The sequence below is a fragment of the Physeter macrocephalus genome, chromosome 4 (assembly GCF_002837175.3).
Source record: "Physeter macrocephalus isolate SW-GA chromosome 4, ASM283717v5, whole genome shotgun sequence".
In the NCBI taxonomy this organism is placed as follows: domain Eukaryota; kingdom Metazoa; phylum Chordata; class Mammalia; order Artiodactyla; family Physeteridae; genus Physeter; species Physeter macrocephalus.
In genome coordinates this window covers 12,616,624-12,623,420 of record NC_041217.1, presented here as the reverse complement: position 1 = coordinate 12,623,420, position 6,797 = coordinate 12,616,624, and the positions used below count along the sequence as shown (strand labels likewise).

The window sequence follows — 6,797 nt, the reverse complement described above, 5'->3', positions numbered from 1 at the left end:
CGAACTTATATAGACCATTTATGCATTTAAACAAGAAATAAGGCGTGGCTTTTATTTTCTCCTCTTGGAGAAATGTCATGTGAACATGGCAAAAATAGTGATCTCTAATCATTCTTCCTTTTGTTTGAAGGTCATTTCCCTTGCTTGCTCTTTTTTCATATGTTATATTGTCACTGGACATTAAACATGTTTTGAAAAGCACCAGAAACCCAGAATATATTTTCAACACTGTCTACAGAAATACTTCAAATTTAACTCACAACAGTTTCAACATGCATATGATATATAATAGATTCCTCATACGCTTAGGAGTTGAAATTAGAGATAAAATATGAATAATCAGCACTGTTTGGCTGAGAAAGAGTATCCTATAATAGCCACTAATTTGGCAAGAATAATATGTGCTTAAATTATCCAAATTTCCACGTGGCCCTAAAATTAATCTCTTGCGGTACAGGTAATTCTTTAATTCCATTCTTCTCTACAAATCATTGAAAAATGGCCATCCTGTTTTGAACAAAGTGTTAGGGAAAAGTGTATAAAACTATTTTAACTAGATCTGGGATCTCTGAATAGATTACTGCAATAACGAATAGTGTAGTCATTACCGTTCTGTATATTTTAGCCCAGATACTTTTCCTCACAGACATATTTTCTGTAGCCTGGGATTTTCAACTTTTAAAGAGTGTACATTCAGCGTTCCCTGCTGCAGAAAATAAGAATTACTTTGAAAGTTGCTTTTATCTAATTATAACCATTGTCTTGACAACAACTGCAAACAAAAGTGTGTTTCTTGTTTTTAATGAACTCATTGATCACTATGCCTAATCTCCATAGGATGGCAAGGCATGTTTATTTTGAATAAATATGTTGAAATGCTTTTAAATGTCTGATGTCTCCTTGAGAATCACTTTTCTGGATACACTCCATCAATCCCTAATATTCTTCTCCTGCTTCTCAGCTGGTTAATATCTATGATTGATCTTTGGCCAAGCAGTAAACATAGAAATGTGTTTACATTAGTTCACCTAATTATAAATTTGCTTTTCCAGGTATGATAGGACACTTTCAAGTTTGATAGAATTTAAATATGCTTGCTAAATATAATTTTCAAACTCTTTTAAAATTTGTGCAGGAATAGTGAAAACACTATATTTAAGAACCACATCTAGACTGGAATGAAAAACCCGCCACTTAATATCTGTGTGATTTTAGGTGACTTAACCTCTCTGAGACTCAGTTTACTCATCCATAGAAAGGAAATAACAGCATCAACTCTTTAAGAGTCATGGTATAGGTAAAATCTCTTAGCACTCAATATGGTTTAGTTTTCTGTTTCTGCTTCCAAGTCAATATCTCCTTACAAAAAAAAAAAAAGAAAAGAAAAATTAACCCTCTGACATTCCAGTCTGAAAAAAAGTCTCTGTGGCATGCTGAACTAAGAATCTAGCCTCAGTGACTTTTATTTCAATTATATATCCTGGGATTACACAGTTTGGGGATAATGTTAATGAGTTTTCACACACAATAAATGATGCACAAGACAAGCTATTTAGTATCCAAATCTGACAAGTTGATGTTCTGTAAAGCTGCTTTAAGAATGAAAGATAATTGAAACATTACAAGGATGTAATGTTTCCATTACTTCAATACATATGTTAAAATACTAAATAAAAATTAACTGCAGTCTATAGAACCTGATTATATTACTATTACTTCTATTATTTCTGGGCTAACAAAATTAAATTTCAGATTGGTTGAACTTTATGGGAAATGAGGAAGTTTGCTGTAGAGCTGTAAAGAAGAATCATATTTTCAATCACACCACATAACCAAGATACAGCATATTCAAAGTGCTGAAAACCAATGACAAAAAAATAAATCTTGGAGGTAGCAAAATATTACATACAAAGAAAAAAGAAAATGACTTCATCAGACAAATAGAAACTGAGAGAAATTGCTGCCAGTAGATCTGATTTAAGAAATATTAAAGAATACTTTTTATATCAAATCAATATGATACCAGACAGAAATCTGGATTTGTTTAATAAATAAAGATCTCTTGAAATTGTAAAAAATGATAATAACTACATTTTTTTCTTATTTAGACTTGCTTTAATAGAAATTTGACTCTCTGAAAGAAAAACAGTAAAAATAAAGTGGCTAATAACATAAATACAATTAAAATATATAATTAAGAGGACAGAGGAATGGAAGGAGTAATTATATTTATCCTGTTGTAAGTTTACCACTGTTTTTCACAGCTATAAATAATGGACCAACAGTGAAGCATGAATGGAATAAAAAAGAAACACTCAACCCAAAAGCTATCATGATAAAAAGAAAAAGGGAACAAAGAGCTGATAGAAGAAATAAGAGAAAAGTAAGTTTGTGTAATTAAGTTCAAATATATCAATAATTGCATTATATATAAACAGTCTGTAAACCCAATTAGTGATAGAGATGGTCAAATTGGATTTAAAAAGATAAAACCTATATACTGTCTATTGAAACCAAATTCAAACATAAAGATGTTGAAAGGTTAAAGGTAATAATATGGAAAAATATAATATGTAAATATTAAGCAAAGAAATCTGGAGTGGCTATATTAATATCAAAAAATAGAATTCAGAACAAGGCATATTACCAGAACAAAAGCAGTCAATTGAAGGAAAAGACATGATAATCCCAATAAAGCTTCAAAATGCATGAAGCAAAACCTGATAGAACTGAAAAGTAAAAAGAAAAATCCACAATTATAGTTGGATATATTAATACTTCTCTGTCTGAAATCCATAGAACAAGCAGATATACAGTAAACATATACAAGACCTGATAAACAGAAGTTGACCTAGTTGACATTTATAAATCCCTCCAACAAACAAAAGCAAAGACACAAATTTTAAAAAGCTTTTGGAATATGTAACCAAAATAGGACATTTTCTGAGCCATTAAACAAAAATCAATATATCTGAAAGAACTGATGATGGTCAAAGTCTATTTCCTGAGCACAATGAAATTATTGTTGATAACAACAGGAAGATATCTGGAAAAAGCCAAATATTTGGAAGTAAACAAATACTTCTAAATAACTCATAATACTTCTAAATAACTCATGAGATTCATAAGGGAAATTAGAAAATATTTTAATTGAATGAAAATGAAAACATTACATATTACAATTTGTGGGAAATAGATAAAGCAGTGCTTATGGGGATTTTACAGCATTAAACACTTGTCTTTAGAAGGAAGTAAGGTCTCAAATCAGCTACCTAGTATTCCATGTTAAGCAACAATAAAAAAAGGGGGGGAAATAAACCCAAAGCAAGCAGAAGAGAGGAAATAATAAAGATAAAAGCAGAAAAGATGAAATAGTAAAGAGAAATAATAGGAAAAATCAATTAAAAAGGAACTGGTTTTTTTAAAAGATCAATGAAACTGATAAATCTCTAGCCAGAATGATCAACTAACTCAAATCCACAAGAAGAAATGAAAAGCACTGGAATGGTACATCTGTCAGTAAATATAGACTATATATATAATGTTTCTCCTCAATTTTATTAAAAGACATAAGATTACATAAAGCAATAATTATAATATTCTGTTTTTAGGTTTGTAACATACACAGATGTCATTTTTAAATTCAATTTATTTAAACTAAAAAAATAGTTCACCCATTTATTCCAACCCCTACCCACCACCTCTGGCAACCATCTATATAAGTATAAATATATTTAAATTCCATATATGACAAAGATCATACAGTATTTGTCTTTCTTTGTCAGACTCATTTCACTTCATATAATAATCTATAAATTATATGGCAAAATAGAATAAAAGAGGAAAATGGATATGGAGCAGTAATAGAGAAAAGTTGCAATATTTTATTGGAATTAACACAGTATTAAAGTGAAGTAGATCATAATATATTAATTCATATTATAAATCCTGGAGTAAATAAAAAATCAATAGAGGAATTTAAATGAATACTAAAAATTTGGTTTTACATGAAATGAGTTAAGGAAGAATAAAGGAACAGCAAAGACAATGGACATAAAAAACAAATGGCAGTTGTAAAGCCAATCATATTAATGACTATATCAAGTATAAATGGACTCATCACTCCAATCAAAAGTCAGAGATTTATGTTATCTCATCTTACTTTGGAAACTTTATTTTCTGTCACCCTATTTCCTTTTTTTTTTTTTTTTTTTTGGTGGTACACGGCCCTCTCATTGCTGTGGCCTCTCCCGTTGCAGGGCACAGGCTCCGGACGCGCAAGCTCAGCTGCCACGGCTCACGGGCCCAGCTGCTCCGCGGCATGTGGGATCTTCCCGGACCGGGGCACGAACCCCTGTACCCTGCATCGGCAGGCGGACTCTCAACCACTTCGCCACCAGGGAAGCCCAGCCCCCACCCTACTTCCTTTTTAAGAGTCTGCAGAAGAACAGCTGAGGCCCACTCAGCGGTCGCCCCTCCCATTCCGTGGCCTGAGCAGTGGCAGCTGCAGCCCATCTTCAGTGGCATCTTCAGTGACCGCTGTGCACTGTGGTTCTCAGTGGGGAACTGCTGGGCAGCCACAGAGGGCACCTGCCGCCTTCACACCAGGCTGCCACCTCGGGTTGAGCAGCAGTAAATTCAGGAGCTGGGGCAGTCCGCTCACCCTGAATTCCTCCTTGGTCACAGCCTTCTCAGCTGAGGCCGGGCCTTCCTTTACCACCTGTTGACGATCTTCGCACAAGTCGAGAGCAGGCGGGACTCCCGCAGGTGCTCACGGGAGAGGGAAGCACGCATGCGCAGAACTTCCCCGGTCAGCGTCAGTCGCTCACGTCAGACCCGCAGAGAGAGCTCGCAGTTGTTGCACAGATGGCGGTGTACACACAGCACAGAGACTGGTTTGTGTTACCAGGCAGGTTCACAGAAGATGCCTCTCACGCCGGTGGTCAGGCCTGGTGTCGGGAACCACCATGAGTCGCGGCTCCCGGAAGCCTGCCCGGCTCCGGTGAGTGAGGTTCCAGGAGCGAGGTGACCAGCTGTAGGAGTGGCGCCCGTGGCAGCTGCAAACTTCGGCACAGCTCGCTGGCTGGTCTTCCTGGAGGTTATGATACAGACATCAGCCAGGTTTTCAATGGCAATGATGGCAGAGGCGGACAGCAGAAGCTTCTCCCAGGTTCTCTTCAGATTTAGAGGTAAGGCCATCACTTTTCCTTCTTAGATAACTGTACGATTTGGAAGTCAAGGTCGGTGCCACCTAAGTGGGTTTTTGCTGCAAGGTTTGAGGACATCCTCCTTCATTTGCAGGATATCAAAGGCTCTGGGCCTTGTGAAAGTTTCCCTTTAAGTTATGCTGGGAACCCAGAACAATGCCTTACAGACCGCTGTCTGGGGAGCACAGAAAGGGAAAAGTCAAAGATTTTAAATTTATAAATTGGACTAAGGAGCAAGATTAAATTATATTGAGTAGAAAAGATATGTTGAATTCAAAGATGCAAACGAAGGCTTACCCATATATTACTATATTCTCTATCAATATGTTAAATCTATCCACCTTAGTTTTGAAAGATATTTTTTAGGGGATTATACATTTCATGAGGCTTTGCCTATAAAATCTGTGTTACTAAGAGATTATTAAAAATGAAAGGCAATCAAATAACAGTATACTAAAAAGTTCATAGATATAGGAAAAGAAATAATTTTTAAGAAGTACATGAAATTTTAAAGTTCAGATATTTCAGATTGTTATGAAATGTTCTGTGATGGAAATACTCTGTAGCCAGTAAATTTGGAAATGCTATATAGACTATATCCTCTGCAAGAGATTCATCATTCACATTAGCATAATGGAGTAGTCCTGCAAGAAAAGAATTATGACTGAGTTTAATGTACCATTCCTGTCATATTTGTCCATGAAATGTATGTATTTATAGTCTATATAACAATTGTATTTATATATAACAGTTACTAATACCCAGATAAACAGATTTCCTTGCAGGATTCTCACACATTGATGTAAAGAAGAGCATACAGATCCTTCTAACTTAGTGTTCACTAAAATATAAGCTCTAAGAGGGCCTTTTTACCCCAAAACTTAGTACGTTGCCTGGTATAGATTATATGTTTGCTTTTATTTTTGTTATATCTGTATCTATATCTATATCTATCTAACTGCTGATCTATAGAGAGTGAGATAAATGGTTGAATGAATAAGTTACTTCATTCCAATTATGAAACAGACACAACATATTAGTTTAATATATATCTGAAGGAAAAATCAATACTAATCTAAATAAGAAAACCAAAACAATTGTTCACCACAAACAGGCAGCTTATTTTGTTTCTCCTATTTGTGGATTGTTAATTTTAAGTGAGTGATCTAAAATGAATGCGCTTCAAACAACAATATAGAAAGGAATAGTGAAGTATCTTTTGCCATAACTATAGATGCTGGCATTAATAACATTTCCTAGAGAGAATCAGCATTGTACAGGATAATAGAGTTGCTTCCTTGGTTGGGGAACACTAAATTGAACAGTAGTGGTGGTACAATTTATTGAAATATGAGCCAATTGATTATTAATTTTTTAAATAGTTTGTCTCCCTTCTGTTTTAAATGGATAGCCAGACTTTGTTTTGTCTTGTCTCAGGAAAGCTGTGGCACAATAAAGATTACATAAAGTCCAAGGATGTTTCTCAAGAACAGATTGTATTGGGTGTCTAGGAAGAAAAGGAAAAGGCAGATGGGAACATTCCTTTGAGGACAGCAGAGAGGAATAGATAAGACCTCTGATGTGACTCCT

The 6,797-nt window shown here is 34.9% G+C and overlaps 1 pseudogene; it reads right to left on the bottom strand.

Annotated features, from left to right (window-relative positions):
- Positions 1–2,699: 2,699 nt before the first annotated feature.
- On the bottom strand, positions 2,700–6,217 carry LOC102988411 (40S ribosomal protein SA-like; annotated as a pseudogene).
- Between the last annotated feature and the right edge of the window lie 580 nt (positions 6,218–6,797).